This window comes from Panthera pardus, unplaced genomic scaffold, assembly GCF_024362965.1.
Source record: "Panthera pardus isolate Hobbes unplaced genomic scaffold, ASM2436296v1 HiC_scaffold_27, whole genome shotgun sequence".
Classification (NCBI taxonomy): Eukaryota; Metazoa; Chordata; class Mammalia; order Carnivora; family Felidae; genus Panthera; species Panthera pardus.
In genome coordinates this window covers 29,420,182-29,435,750 of record NW_026526843.1, presented here as the reverse complement: position 1 = coordinate 29,435,750, position 15,569 = coordinate 29,420,182, and the positions used below count along the sequence as shown (strand labels likewise).

The window sequence follows — 15,569 nt, the reverse complement described above, 5'->3', positions numbered from 1 at the left end:
CAAACCTCGAGATCATGACCTGAGCCAACGTTGGATGTTTAACCAACTGAGCCACCCAGGTGCCCCTAAAAGTTTTATATTTAATGCTGGTAACTCTAAAGACAGATCTATCTTAATTAAACCAGCAAACTTAAATTAGCTTAAGCACCGAATATGTTTCACCTGCATCCATTTAAAAGTCAATCAATTTTTCCCCATTGTCAGTTTTTACCTGGGACACCAGTGCAGGAACCTGAGGTGAGCGGTCCAAGTGGATGCTCTTCACTCCTTGACATCGAGGGTGGGAGGAGGAGCCAGTGGTGCTGGCTGAGGATGGTATAGGAACCAGTAACGTAGGCCACACCCAAGGTGGTGCAGAAACAGGAAGAGGGGGAGGGGAAGGCAGGAGAGATGAGATGCCAGCAGAAGGCAGACAGAATTCCCGGTTCTAAACCTTGTCCACTCGGACAGAGGAGCAGACGCCATGTTTTTTCCACCAACGTGGAAATACGGAGTCCACGTTTGGCCGGAGTAGACAGGGAATTTCCCGGAAACAAATGGAGTTTTGGCAGCTGCTTGGGAATAGTCCTTAAAGTCCCCGTCCTGGGGTAGGCTAACCAGAGTTGGCTCCAATTATCATAGCCATTAACCTGGGAAATGAATGAGGGAGAAGCCCTCACATCTATTAGGAGGAGGAACAGGCAGAAAGAGTCAGCGTCTCCTTTGTCAGGGATGGCTGGTGCTTCCTCCAGCGACTGAGGTCTATTAGGAGGACGCCTATTTAGATCATGATCATCGGTATATCACAAGGGAGTTTACTGGCCTGGTTACTGACTAAACATGTTCTGCAAGAGGCCCTTGGGTCCAGGTCCTGATTTAGAGCGGTGAAGGCCTGGACCTAGGGTACCTCCGTCCATTTGCCCTGTTTACTAAGGCCATGCAATGTTACAGGAGATCAGTCCTTTCCTACATTTTGCAATGTTTTCATTGGTTTGTTTCCAGTGGTTAAAAAGGCATCCCAGGGGAGAGTCCCTGGGGACCGAAGAGAAGCTCCCATGCTTCTCCAGAGCAGAGACAGAGAAGTAGTGAAGGTCCATTACGAGAATCCCCCTGACACGTGGCATCCCATGTGCAGGATATGTCAGAGGTTCCTGAGGCATCCCTCAAACGAAGTCGCTATGATCATGGACCAGTCGCTATGGCCCCTGAGGAAAGATGCTAGTGTCTCCCCACCTCCCCATTGCATCCTAGGCTACAAGTGGGTGCCAGCGTATGGACCTGAGTTTGTCTTGCTAAGAAGGCAGAGAAGAAACCGCTGTTTTTAACCCATGGAGAATACTGGAAAAGTTTTACAAGGGGGAATCACCCAATTTTGTAATTTAAGTAGTAGTTAGTAGAGAACATTGACTAAAAACAGTAAAGACAGAAATCCATCATGAGCTAAGAACATTCCAACACATGTAGTCTTTACAGCATACTTCCCTAGAAAGCGGTCCCCAGTTGGGTTTTCATTCAATGGGGTACTGGTTTTGGCCGGCTCCCAGTGGAGGTCTCTCAGCCAGAAGCGGCTAGACCAGAGATGTGGAGGGGATCATGTTAGACCAATGAGGAGGAAACCTCAAACAGGAGTCTTAAGACTGACAGCCATCCTGGTGACTTAGTGGCTGTCCCGTGCCCAAGACAGACAACTTTGTATAAGGACAGGAATAAAGAGAGGGCATCAAGTTTCCGGGTCTTACTACCATTCCGGCCGGGGTACTAACTTCCAGCCGAAAGGCCGGCTTTCTCCTCCCCGTAGAGTAGCCACGGGCTAGAGGATTGCGGCCTGAGCAATTGACATGAAAGTGTTCCAGTAAGACCATCCTCCTCCAAAAGCCCCTGAAATGGGAGTAAAGGGAGAAAAGAGAAAGTACTCACCGGGTTTGCACCAGCTCAGAGCCCAGATGAAGAGACTCGAAGCCCATGTTAAAGTCACAAAATGATGGGGTTGTTGGGTGATGGTGGGGTGGTCCGTAGCCAACGGCCAGGAAAGAATTCTTGAAGACGTCTTTGGGGCAAAAAGGTGATTTTATTTTATCTTTATTTCAAAAAAATGTTTTAATGTTAATTTTTTTTGAGAGAGACAGAGTGTGAGCAAGGGAGGGGCAGAGAGAGAGGAGACACAGAATCCGAAGCAGGTTCCAGGCTCTGAGCTGCCAGCACAGAGCCGGATGTGGGGCTCAAAGTCATGAACTGCGAGATCATGACCTGAGCTGAAGTTGGACGCTTAACCGACTGAGCCACCCAAATGCCCCAAAAAAGTGATTTATTTTATTAAAGTGCAGGGACAGGACCCGTGGGCAGAAAGAGCTGTACTGGGGTTGTGACGAGTAACTGATTAGATACCCTCAGGTTGGGAGGGGGTCAGGGACAGCATAAGTTTCTAAGGAACTTTTTAAGCAAGCTTTCCAGGATCTTGAAGGGCCAGCTGCTGTTAGGAAAAGGCCATTTTTACCATTTAGTAAAGCCTCATTCATGAGACCCTTCAGATGTATATCAGGGGCCATAAGCTTGAAGTATGATTGTCAGCATATATCTTGGGGGAGTTGAGATAAAGGAAGTTTCCAAAGGAATTTTTACATGTTACAGTAGACTTACAGGATCATGGCTGGGGGGGGGGGGTCAGGATAATGTTAAGCCAAGATTCCCTTTTGCCAATACCAAAGTGTCGTCATCAAGGCAGCTGAGCTCCTAGAGGGAGGACACTCTCCTGGTCTCAAGGACTTGTCAGTGGGCTGTAGGCAGTAAGGGAGTTTAATTTCTCACTTGCCCTAGTTTCCCACATCACCATGGCAAACACTTAAACCCCTTTCCTTTGTTCTTGGGTAGTCAAGAGTGTCCAAGGAATATCACCCATATTCCACCTGCGGAGGAGACGGGCTCCTGCCGGCCTACTTTGCCCTCAGCTTGCCCCACGCTCCGTCATCAGTTTGAAGCACCTGTTCCAGAGGACGGCAGCCTCCGTCCTGGGAGGGACAGGAGTAGCAACCTCTCTGCCTTTTAGTCACTTCCAGGAGCACTAGCCAGCTCAGCCCAAGGATGGGGGGCCTCCATACCCCTGTGGGGAGAGGCTAGAGTGATGTCGTCTTCAACAGCAGAGGCAAGTGTGACAGCAGCAGAGACAAGCTTGCCGTTTACGAAGGTGACTGCTCCCAGTGTCCTCAGCATTCGGCCTCAGCCTGCCGTCTCCGCCCCGTGGGCTCCTTTACCTGCCACGGTGGTCCCCAGGGAGAAGGACATCCTCTTGTCTCAGAGCGCTGAAGCGGAGGAAAAATAAGTTCCCCTTTACCCTTCTATGTCTGGCTGTGTAGGGCAGCACAATTCGGACCCCCTCACCATACATGTACCTGTCTCATTGGAGTGTGGATTATTTTAGGTAGTTATATATATATTTTAATTTAAATCCAAATTAGTTAACATATGGTGTAATAATGATTTCAGGAATAGAATTTAGTGATTCATTCATCACTTACATATAACACTCAGTCCTCATCCCAACAAGTGTTCTCCTTAAAGCCCCTCACCCATTGAGCCCACCCCCCCCACCCAACAACCCTCCAGCAACACTCAGTTTGTTCTCTGTATTTAAGAGTCTCTTACAGTTTGTCTTCCTCTCTGTTTTTATATTATTTTTGCTTCCCTTCCCTTATGTTCATCTGTTTTGTGTCTTAAATTCCACATATGAATGAAATCATGATATTTGTCTTTCTGTGACTTTTTCGCTTAGCATAATATACTCTAGTTCCATCCATGTTGTTGCAAATGGCAAGATTTCATTCTTTCTGATCGTCAAATAATATTCCACTATATATATATATATATATATATATATATATACACATATATATGTATATATATATGTGTATATATATATATATACATACACCATATCTTCTTTATCCATTCATCAGTTGATAGACATTTGGGCTCTTCCCATACTTTGGCTATTGTCAATAGCACTGTTATAAACATTGGGGTACATGTGCCCCTTCGAATCAGCATACCTGTATCCTTTGGATAAACACCTAGTAGTGCAATTGCTGGGCCATAGGGTAGTTCTAGTTTTAATTTTTTGTAGAACTTCCATGCTGTTTTCCAGAGTGGCTGCATCAGTTTGCAGTGCAAAAGGTTCCTCTTTCTTCGCATCCTTGCCAACATCTGTTATTGCCTGAGTTGTTAATTTTATTTTATTTTTAAAAAAATTTTTAATGTTTATTTATTTTTGAAGGAGAGAGAGACAGAGTGTGAGTGGGGGAGGGGCAGAGAGAGGGGGAGACAGAATCTGAAGCAGGTTCCAGGCTCCGAGCTGTCAGCACAGAGCCCATTGCGGGGCTCAAACTCACGAACCGCGAGATCATGACCTGAGCCGAAGTCGGACGCTCAACCGACTGAGCCACCCAGGCGCCCCCCGTGAGTTGTTAATTTTACCCATTCTGACAGTTGTGAAGTGATATCTCATTGTGGTTTTGATTTGTATTTCCCTGATGATGAGTGACGTGGAGCATTTTTCATGTTTTGGTTGGCCATCTGGATGTCTTCTTTGGAGAAATGTCTATTTATGTCTTTTGCCCATTTCTTCACTGGATTATTTGTTTTTTGGGTGTTGAGTTTGATAAGTTCTTTATAGATTTTGGATACTAATCCTTTATCTGATATGTCATTTGCAAATATCTTCTCCCATTCTGTTGGTTGACAGTTTTCTGTGGTTTTGCTGGTTGTTTCCTTTGCTGTGCAGAAGCTTTTTAATTGATGAAGTCCCAATAATTCATTTTTGTTTTTGTTTCCTTTGCCTGCAGAGACATGTAGAGTAAGAAGTTGCTGTCGCCGAGGTCAAAGAGGTTGTTGTCTGTTCTCTCCTCTAGGATTTTGATGGCTTCTTGTCTTATGTTTAGGTCTTTCATTCATTTTGAATTTATTCTTGTGAATGGTGTAAGAAAGTGGTCCAGGTTCATTCTTCTGCGTGTCGCTGTCCAGTTTTCCCGGCACCATTTGCTGAAGAGACTGTTTTTGTTCCATTGGGTATTCTTCCCTGCTTTGTCAAAGATTAGTTGGCCATATGTTTGTGGGTTCATTTCTGGGTTTTCTATTCTGTTCCACTGATCTATGTGTCTGTTTTTCTGCCAGCACCATACTGTCTTCATGATTACAGCTTTGTAATACAGCTTGAAGTCTAGAAGTGTAATGCCTCCAGCTTTGGTTTTCTTTTTCAGGATTGCTTTGGCTATTTGGGGTCTTTTCTGGTTCCATACAAACTTTACAATTGTTTGTTCTAGCTCTGTGAAGAATGCTGGTGTTATTTTCATAGGGATTGCATTGAATATGTAGGTTGCTTTGAGTAGTATTGACATTTTAACAATATTTGTTCTTCCAATCCATGAGCATGGGATGTTTTTCTGTGTTTTTGTGTCTTTTTCAATTTTCTTCATAAGCCTTCTATAGTTTTCAGTGTATAGATTTTTCACCTCTTTGGTTAGGTTTATTCCTAGGTATTTTGTGGATTTTGGTGTAATTGTAAATGGGATCGATTCCTTGATTTCTCTTTCTGCTGCTTCATTACTGGTGTATAGAAATGCAACTGTTTTCTGTACATTGAGTTTATATCCTGCAACTTTGCTGAATTAATGGATCAGTTCTACCAGTTTTTTGGTGGAGTCTTTTGGGTTTTCCATGAGTATCATGTCGTCTGTGAAGAGTAAAAGTTTGATTTCCTCTTTGCTGATTTGAATATTAGGTGGTTATTTTCATTTTATTTTATTTTTTTAATGTTTATTTTTGAGAGAGAGAGAGCAGGAGAAGGGTAGATAGAGAGGGAGACACAGAATCCAAAGCAGGCCCCAGGCTCTGAGCTGTCAGCATAGAGCCCAATGTGGGGTTCGAACCCACTAACTGTGAGATCATGACCTGAGCCGAAGTCAGACGGCTCAATTGACTGAGCCACCCACGCACCCCTAGGGAGTTATTTTTAAGAAACAGAAGACTTTAAGAAGTTTTTCTTTTTTGCCTTCCTGCTAACTGCCTAAAAGAATTTAGATAGAGGACCTGTTCCAGGAAGGGAGCTATCACCATAACATAACTATATATAATATGAACTAGGTATGGTAGACGAGGAGAAATCTAGCATGGTATGTTTCATTGTTTCTTGATATCCCAGAAAACCTTTTGTTTAACAAACATTTACTCTTCCCTTTCTTCCTGTGACTTGCCTTCCTTCCCTTGAAAACTCCAGATCCCTACCCACTTTCTTTCTTTCTTTTTTTTTTTTTAACGTTTTTATTTATTTTTGAGACAGAGAGAGACAGAGCATGAATGGGGGAGGGGCAGAGAGAGAGGGAGACAGAATCGGAAGCAGGTTCCAGGCTCCGAGCCATCAGCCCAGAGCCCGATGCGGGGCTCGAACTCACAGACCGTGTGATCGTGACCTGAGCTGAAGTCGGACGCTCAACCGACTGAGCCACCCAGGCGCCCCTCTACCCACTTTCTACTTAGTCCAGCATGACTTACATACCTCATTTTGCCTGTCTATGGAATTGTTCCTGTTTATATGGCTTCCCTGTATTTACATAATTAAATTTGATATTCTCATGTTAATCTGTGTGATGTCAATTAAATATTTAGGCCAGTCAGAAGGACCTTCCAGGATAGAGAAAAAATTTTCCTTCCTAACACAGTATATGATATATGTGCAGGTGTGTTATATAGTACTAAATTTTTTAAAAATTAAAATGAGGGGTGGGGCACCTGGGTGGCTCAGTCAGTTAAACGTCCGACTTCAGCTCAGGTCATGATCTCGCGGTTTGTGAGTTTGAGCCCCTCATTGGGCTCTGTGCTTGTCAGCACAGATTCTGTGGCTTCCTCTCTCTCTGTCCCTTCCCCACTCTCACTCTCTCTCTCTCTCTCTCTCTCAAAAATAAATAAACATTAAAAAATTAAATTAAAATGAGGGGTGCCTGGCTGGCTTAGTCAGTAGAGCATGGGGCTCTTGACCTCAGGGTTTTGAGTTCAAGCCTCACACTGGGCATGGTATCTGTATGGTATCTATCTAGTTTTTAAAAAATTAAGATGAAAAAGAAAATTTTACTTATTTTAATAGTATTACACGACCAAAAAAATATAACTAATGCATCTTTATCACTTAAAAAAAACTAGAACACAACTGAAGTTTGTAAAATTATAGACATAATGTATCTCAAGCACCTATCACTGTGCCCAGTGCCTAATACTTCATAAAAGGTAGATCATTGAGCAATATAGGAAAAGCAAAAAGTATTGTTTCTTTCTAGTCCCTTTTCTGTGTGCAACCCAGAATGTTTAAATTTTCAGTTAGGGGGCGCCCGGGTGGCTCAGTCCCTTGAGCATCTGACTCTTGGTTTCTGCTCAGGTCATGATCTCACGGTTCGTGGGTTCAAGCCCCGCATCGGGCTCTCTGCTGACAGTGTGGAGCCTGCTCAGGATTCTTTCCCTCTCTCTCTGCCCCTTCCCCATTTGAGCGCCTGCACTCTCTCTCTCTCTCTCTCAAAATAAATAAATAAACTTAAAAAAATTTCGGTTAGGATTCTCTTAAAACTGCGATTTAACCTCCAGCTTTCATGCATTCTGTATGGTATCTAACGCATAATACTTGTGTAAACATTGATATTGATGTCGGTATAGAACAGAACAACAACGACCACAAAATAACCACAGGCACAACCAGAAACAGTTTTTGAAATGTCTATTACAAGGAGACTGTAGTGGTCAACTCAAATAAAGTGTCGCATGTCCACCCTTAAATGAAACCAAATAACATCTGTAAGAGCATGACTGCTCCTTATGTACACATCAGTGTCACAGGTGACATCGGTATCTGCAAGTGAGAAAACAAAATCGTGTATCATGATCTTTTGTGCCATCTAACTTTAAGTTTATTTATTTATTTTGAGAGAGAGAGAGAGAGAGAGAGAGAGCATGCATGGGAGGGGCAGAGAGAGAGGGAGAGGGAGAGAATCCTAAGCAGCCTCCACACTGTCAGTGTAGAGCCCCACACGGGGCTCGAACCCACGAACCATGAGATCACGACCTGAACCAAAATCAAGAGTCAGACGTTTAACCGACCGAGCCTCCCAGGTGCCCCTATGCAACCTAACTTTTGATCTCATGATGACCTTAAAAACATCTGCCCTGTGTGACTGCATTCACTTCATCATATAGGGCAGAGTTTACAGAAGGAAGCAGGTAGCCTTCCAGCCGAGAGGAATACTTTATATTGTGCCATCCCGATGATAAGGCAATGACCTTTAACTGTTAAGGGAAAGGTGTATAAGCTTCATGTACTGCAATCTCTAGTGTTGATTAAGTGCTTCACGGGCCTAATTGAGTTGACTGTTAAGGGAACTGTCTCTGTAAAGGAAGACAAATTAGGTGCCATGGAGATGATATTACTAAGTCTCCTTCTGAATCTCTTGATGCCTGTCTATTTCTCTCAACTTTTCTTAGAGCAGCTCTGACTGATGTGGTCCAGTCAATATGTGATATGCTCTTTTTTATAAGTTTTCTAAGGTTCATCCAAATTGTAGCATATATCAGTAATTTATTTGTTTGTTTGTTTGTTAGTTTAACTCAGCTCTACACCCGGTGTGGGGCTTAAACCCATGACTCGGAGATCAAGACTCACATGCTCTACCGAGTGAGCCAGCCAGACACCCCGATATGTCACCTGCTCTTAAAGCCTGTTGAAATGCTACTTGGAAACCATGCCATTCATTTGGTTTCATTTACTATCTTTAACATAATGGTATAGCTCAAAAATCCAAAATATAATATATTCAGTGAAAAGAATCACTGAAATCCCCTGCCCCACATGTACCCAATTACTACCCAGTGTATTATTTACGCAAGCATAAATATAAAAACACAAGGCGCCTGCATGGCTCAGTTGATTAAGCGTCCAACTTCGGCTCAGATCATGATCTCATGGTTCATGGGTTCAAGCCCCACATCAGGCTCGCTGCTGTCGGCGCAGAGCCCACTTTGGGGCCTCTGTTTCCCTCTCTGCCCCGACCCTGTGTGCATACGCTGCACGCTCTCTCAAAAATAAATAAAATAGGGGCGCCTGGGTGGCGCAGTCGGTTAAGCGTCCGACTTCAGCCAGGTCACGATCTCGCGGTCCGTGAGTTCGAGCCCCGCGTCAGGCTCTGGGCTGACAGCTCGGAGCCTGGAGCCTCTTTCCGATTCTGTGTCTCCTTCTCTCTCTGCCCCTCCCCCGTTCATGCTCTGTCTCTCTCTGTCCCAAAAATAAATAAAAAAACGTTGAAAAAAAAATTTAGAAAAAAATAAATAAAATAAACATTAAAAAATACAAAAACACGTTCTTGTGTCTTCCCTTTGTTACACAAAGGTAGAATTTTACAACGTTCTTCACCTTTATGCCATTTGGTTAGAAAAATGGTTTGTATAACAACAAAGAGTTTCTTTTTAACGTGTATTTATTTTTGAGACAGAGAGAGACAGAGCATGAACGGGGGAGGGGCAGAGAGAGAGGGAGACACAGAATCCAAAGCGGGCTCCAGGCTCCGAGCTGTCAGCACAGAGCCTGACGTGGGGCTCGAACTCAACAGACCGCGAGATCAGGACCTGAGCCAAAGTCAGACGCTTAAACGACCGAGCCACTTGGGCGCCCCAAGAGTTTCTTTGTTTTGTTTTTTTTTTTTTAAGTTTATTTATTTTGAGAGGAAGAGAGAGTGCAAGAGGGGAAGAGGCAGAGAGAGGGAGAGAGAGAATTCCCCAGATGTGGGGCTCGAACCAATGAACTGTGAGGTCATGACCTGAGCCAAAATCAAGACGGTTAACCGACTGAGCCACCTAGGTACCCCACAAGGAGTTTCTTTGTATGGATAGAAGAGTCCTATATCCTAATTTTGGCGACGGTTACATGCATTTACACATGTGATAAAATTTCATAGAGCTGTACAGCACAAATGAAAAACAAGAACCAACCAAACAAAACCCCCCAAACAATTAAAAAGTATATGTGAAAACAGGTTAAATCCAAATATGTTCAGAATTGGAGTTACTACAGTGGGTATCAATCTGAAATGACTTTTCACCTGGGTCGCATTAGTGAATGTCTGGAGATATTTTTGTTTATCACAACTGAGGGAGGGTATGAAAACTACTCCTTGAAGAAAGTTTTTCTGACGTGAAGGAGAGATGTTGGGAAGTTGCCAGAAGGAGAATGCAAAGTCCAGAGGAATTTTTTTTTGGTATTAAAGAATTTTTTTAAGTTTATTTATTTGGGGGGGGGGAGGGGCAGAGAGAGAGGGAGGGAATCCCAAGCAGGCCCCGCACTCTCAGTGCGCAGAGTCCGACGTGGGGCTCAAACTCGAGAACTGTGAGATCAGGACCTTAGCTGAAATCACCAGAGCCACCCGGGCCCCCTAGTGTTAAGGAAATTTGAATATGACTAATGTGGAGAAGGGAACTCCAGGGCTCCATCCCACCCCCCAGAGCAACTACTGAGCTGGCAAAAGCTGTCAGAATCCATTTCCGGTGAATGTTGGAATTCAGCTAAAAACTCACAACAACCTCATAAGGTTTGGTGTAAAAAGAATCCACTGCTTTGTGGTGTGGGGGCTCAAGGTGAGCCACCCCAAGATATGCCACAGTGAATAAACAGCCAGTGCAGGAACAACACTCTGATCCCCCTTTGTCTCCAGAAAGTGGGGAATAAATCTCCCATGTGAAAGGTACCCTCTCTGCACCAGGAGGTAGAGAAACATCTTTAACATCAGAGACAGGGAAGTCAGGGCCCAAGAAGTCTATGTAAACAAACCTTGTAACTTTGACTAATTTACTACCCCAGCCCAAATTTTGTTTGGAATTCCTTACTAAGTGAAGTTCCCAAACAGAAGTTTTCTTTGTCCTGTTGATCCCTCACAAATGTATCGTTTCTTTGTGTGAACAGTATAAATGCTACCTGCCTTGATCATTTCTTTTAAGTTTGTTTATTTTTGAGAGAGAGAGAGAGAGAGAGTGCAAGGGAGGGGCAGAGAGAGGGGGAGACACAGAATCTGAAGCAGGCTCCAAGCTCCGAGCTGTCAGCACAGAGCCCGACGCGGGGCTTGAACCCACGAACCATGAGATCATGACCTGAGCTGAAGTCCAATGCTCAACCGACTGAGCCGCCCAGGTGCCCCTGCCTTGATCATTTCTTAGGTCCTGCATCTTTGAGGCCTCCATACGTATGAATTAAACTTGATATTCTCTTGTTAATCTGTCTCATGGCAATTTAATTCTTAAGACTGCCCAGAAGAATTTGGAAGTCTAGAGGCAAATTCTTCCTCCCCGACAGTGGTAAGAGAACACTTTGGTGTTTCAAACTGTCTGCCTACCATCCCTCACACCCCAGACTTGCAGTGGCCTTGAGGATGGGAGGCCCGCACTCCTGGTACTAGAGGGAGCAGTATGGACCTTATTCTCAAAGGATTGTGGTTCCGGGTCTTTTCCACTCTGCCGGCTCCCTCAAGGACTGGCATGGTGTTTTGCCTTCGTTTTGTCCGACTAGGAGCGAACCCTGGGCCGAGGCTGCTTGCTCAAAGCGTTTAAAGGCACAAGCACTGGCCACAGCATCCTGGGGCAAGAGACAACAGTCAGGACAAGCAACAGACAACTGAAAAGAGTGGGAAACACAAGCTTGAGAAAATGTAGATGGAAGAACAAAGGCTTTGAAAAGATCTCAGGTATACAGAGGAATCAAGAAGGTCATGTGCTAGCCACATGCTCAGAAACAGCTGAGAGGACCACAAGCTTTCACTTCCGGATGGCTCTCAGGCTCTGTGCAAGCAGGAAGTAAGAGAGAAGGCAGACTTGTGAATAGTCTGGCTAAGCACTGAAGAAAAGCATAGCACAGACGCGATCCCCAAACACTGGGAGAGTATTACGTCTCCTTTTTCTTTTTTTGTCTTGCTTTTTTGAAGTAGAGTTGGCATATGATATTATATTAGCTTCAGGAGTACAACACAGTGATTCAACTTTATATACATTACGAAATGCTCAGGACTGTGAGTGTAGTTAACAGCTGTCACCGCATACGATTATCACATGATTATTGCCTGTATCCCCTGTGATGTACTTCTCATCACCCTGAATTACTTGTTTAATCACTGGAAACACATACCTTTTATTTATTTATTTTTTAAATACTTATTTTGGAGAGAGAGAGACAGGCAGAGAGAGAGGGAGACAGAGGATCAAAGCAGGCTTTACACTGTCAGCGCAGAGCCTGATGCAGAACTCAAACTCACAAACTGAGATCATGACCTGAGCTGAAGTTAGACACTTAACTGACTGAGCCACCCAGGCCCCCCAGAAACCTGTACCTTTTAATCCCCTTCTCCCACTTTGTCTATCTCCCCATCTTCCTCCCCTCTGGCAACCACCAATTTGTTCTGTTTCTGGGTTTTTTTGTGTGTGTGTTGTCTGTTTTGTTTAAGATTCCACATATAAGTGAAATCATACAGTTATTTGTCTTTGGGTGTCTGACTTACTTAATTCAGCATAATATCCTCTAGGTCCATCCATGTTGTCACAAATGGCAAGATTTTATTCTTTATCTTTTAGATTTTTTTAAAATATTTATTTACTTTTGAGAGACAGAGAGAGACAGAGCATGAGCAGGGGAGGGGCAGAGAGAGAGGGAAACACAGAATCCGAAGCAGGCTCCAGGCTCTGAGCTGTCAGCACAGAGTCCGTCGTGGGGCTTGAACTCATAAACTGCAAGATCATGACCTGAGCTGAAGTCAGACACTTAACCAACTGAGCCACCAGGCACCCCAATTTTTTTTTTTTTTTTTTTTTTAGAAGCGAGGCAAGATTTTATTCACGGCTGGGCCAAACCTGCTCTCCTGATCTTAAGGAGAAAAGTGCAGAGAATAGCCCCCTATTTTTTTAAGTTCATTTTATTTATTTATTTTGAAAGAGAGAGAGAGAGCATGAGTGGGTAAGGGGCAGAGAGAGAGAGGGAGAGAGAGAGAGAGAGAAAGAGAGAGAGAGAGAGAGAGAGAGAGAGAGAGAGAGAATTCCAGGCAGGCTCCATACCTGTCAGTGCAGAGCCTGACATGGGGCTCAAACCCACGAACCATGAGATCATGACCTGAGCATAAGATGGACGCTTTTAACCAACTGAGCCACTCAGGTGACCCAGCAAGATTTTATTCTTTATATGGCTGAGGAATATTCCAGTGTGTGTGTGTGTGTGTGTGTGTGTGTGTGTGTACATGTGTGTGTATCACATCTTCTTTATCTATTCATCTATTGATGGGCACTTAGGTTATTTCCATATCTTGGCTATTAAAAATAATGTAGTCAAATGCTCTACCCCTGAGCTATACCCCCAAATGCTACAATAAATATAAGAGTGCATATATCTTTTCAAATTAGTGTTTTTGTTTTTTTCAGCTAAATATCCAGGAGTGGAATTACTGGCTTGTAGGGTATTCTATTTTTAATTTTTAAAATTTTATTCATTCATTCACTCCATTCATTCACTCATTCATTCATTCATTTATTTATTTTGAGAGAGAGAGAGACAGACAGAGTGTGAACTGGGGAGGGGTAGAGAGAGAGGGAGACACAGAATCCGAAGCAGGCTCCAGGCTCTGAGCTGTCAGCACAGAGTCTGATGCGGGGCTTGAACTCATGAACCATAAGATCATGACCTGAGCTGAAGTTGGGCACTCAACCAACTGAGCCACCCAGGAGCCCCTCTATTTTTAATTTTTAGAGGAAACTGCACACTGTTTCCCATAGTGACTGTCCCAATTTACATTCCCACCAACAATGCTCAAGGGTTCCCTTTTCTCCACATCCTCACTAACACTTCTTATTTCTTGTCTTTTTGATATTAGCCATTCTGACTGGTGTGAGGTGATTTAGATTTGCATTTCCCTGACGATTAGTGATGTTTCATGTGTCTGTTGGCCATCTGTACGTCTTCTTTGGAAAAATGTCTAATTAGGTCCCCTGCTCATTTAATATTTTGATTGTGTCGTTTTTTGGGGTTTTTTTTTTTTGGTATTGAGTAGTAGGAGTTACTTATACATTTTGGATATTAATTCCTTATCAAAGATATCATTTGCAAGTATTTTTCTCCTATTCTTTTTTTCAATATTTAATTTTGAGAGAGAGAGAGGAGAGAGAGAAAGAAAGTGAGCGGGGGTGGGGCAGAGAGGGAGACAGAGGATACGAAGCAGGCTCTCCACAGACAGCAGAGAGTCTGATGTGGGGCTTGAACTCACAAACTGAGATCATGACCTGAGCCAAAGTTGGACGCTCTCCTATTCACTAGGTTGCCTTTTTGTTTTGTTGATCTTTATTCATTTTGAATCCAGGAATTGATGGTAAGTATTTCAAAACACTTGCTGGCCACTAAGCTAACGGAATGTAGATTTGAGTGGCTCTACGTGACAAAGAATGCAGGTGTTATGGAAAACAGTACGGAGGTTCCTCGAAAAATTAAAAATAGAAATACCATATGATTTAGCAAGTCCACTACTGGGTATTTACCCAATGAAAACAAAATACTAATTTGAAAAGATATATGTATTCCTATGTTTGCTGCAGCATTATTTACAATATCCAAGATACAGAAGCAATGTAAGTGTCCATCAATAGATGAATGGGTAAAGAAGACGCCATACACACACACACACACACACACACACACACACACAGCATGGAATATTATTCAAACCATAAAAAAGAATGAAATCTTGCCATTTGCAACAACATAGATGGACCCAGAACATATTATGTTAAGTGAAATACAACAGACAGAGGAAAGACAAATACCATGTGATTTTACTTATATATGGAATTCAAAAAACAACAAATCAGAAACAGAGTCATAAACACAGAGAACGAACTGGTGGTTGCCAGAAGGCTGGGGGTGGGGGTGGGGGACATGTGCAAAATAGGTGAATGGGGATTAAGAAGTACAAATTTCCAGTTATAAAATAAATGAGTCGGGGCACCTTGCTGGCTCAGTTGGTAAAGAATGTGACTTTTGAACTTGAGGTCATGGGTTTGAGCCCCACATCTGGGGTCGAGTTTACTTAAAAATAAATAAATAAATAAAATAAATGAGTCATGGAGATGAAAAGTACTGCATAGGGAATATAGTCCATCATACTATAATAATTTTGTATGATGGCAGATGATATCTACACTTATTGTGGTGAGCATTTCATGTTGTATATAATTGTCAAATCACTAAGTTGTATAACTGAAACTAATATAATATTGCATGTCAAATAGTGAAATTTTACTTATTTTCTTTGTATTTATTTTTATTTTTTAATACTGAAATTAAAAAAAACTAACACAGATATTGCCAAAAATAGCTTAGGAAGTCACTAAATAAGCCAACCACAGCAGCCCAAACAATTAGGAACAACAAACCTAGAAGAGGGGAGAAAATGTGTCTTCCAAAGTTGTCACATTCTAATATTCAGAGTTTCTGGTTTTTAACAAGAAATGTAAGGAACAAGAATTCTAAAATCATATGGAATTATAAGGGA

General features: G+C 43.0%; 2 long non-coding RNA genes across 4 annotated transcripts in view; both read right to left on the bottom strand.

Moving 5' to 3' along the window:
• The window catches only part of LOC109250749 (uncharacterized), a 44,316-nt gene that overhangs the window by 24,748 nt on the left and 3,999 nt on the right, over positions 1 to 15,569 (bottom strand). The window contains exon 3 of one of the 3 annotated variants that reach the window (XR_008418405.1): positions 1,897 to 2,026. The exons of the other annotated variants lie outside the window; for them this stretch is intronic. This is a non-coding gene — a long non-coding RNA (uncharacterized LOC109250749). The remainder of the gene's footprint in view (positions 1 to 1,896; positions 2,027 to 15,569) is intronic. 3 annotated transcript variants of the gene reach the window in all.
• LOC128773924 (uncharacterized) lies at positions 6,188 to 6,827 on the bottom strand. The gene is made up of 2 exons (XR_008418413.1): positions 6,501 to 6,827; positions 6,188 to 6,263 (listed from the first exon to the last, which is right to left on the bottom strand). It is a non-coding gene; the product is annotated as an uncharacterized LOC128773924 (long non-coding RNA).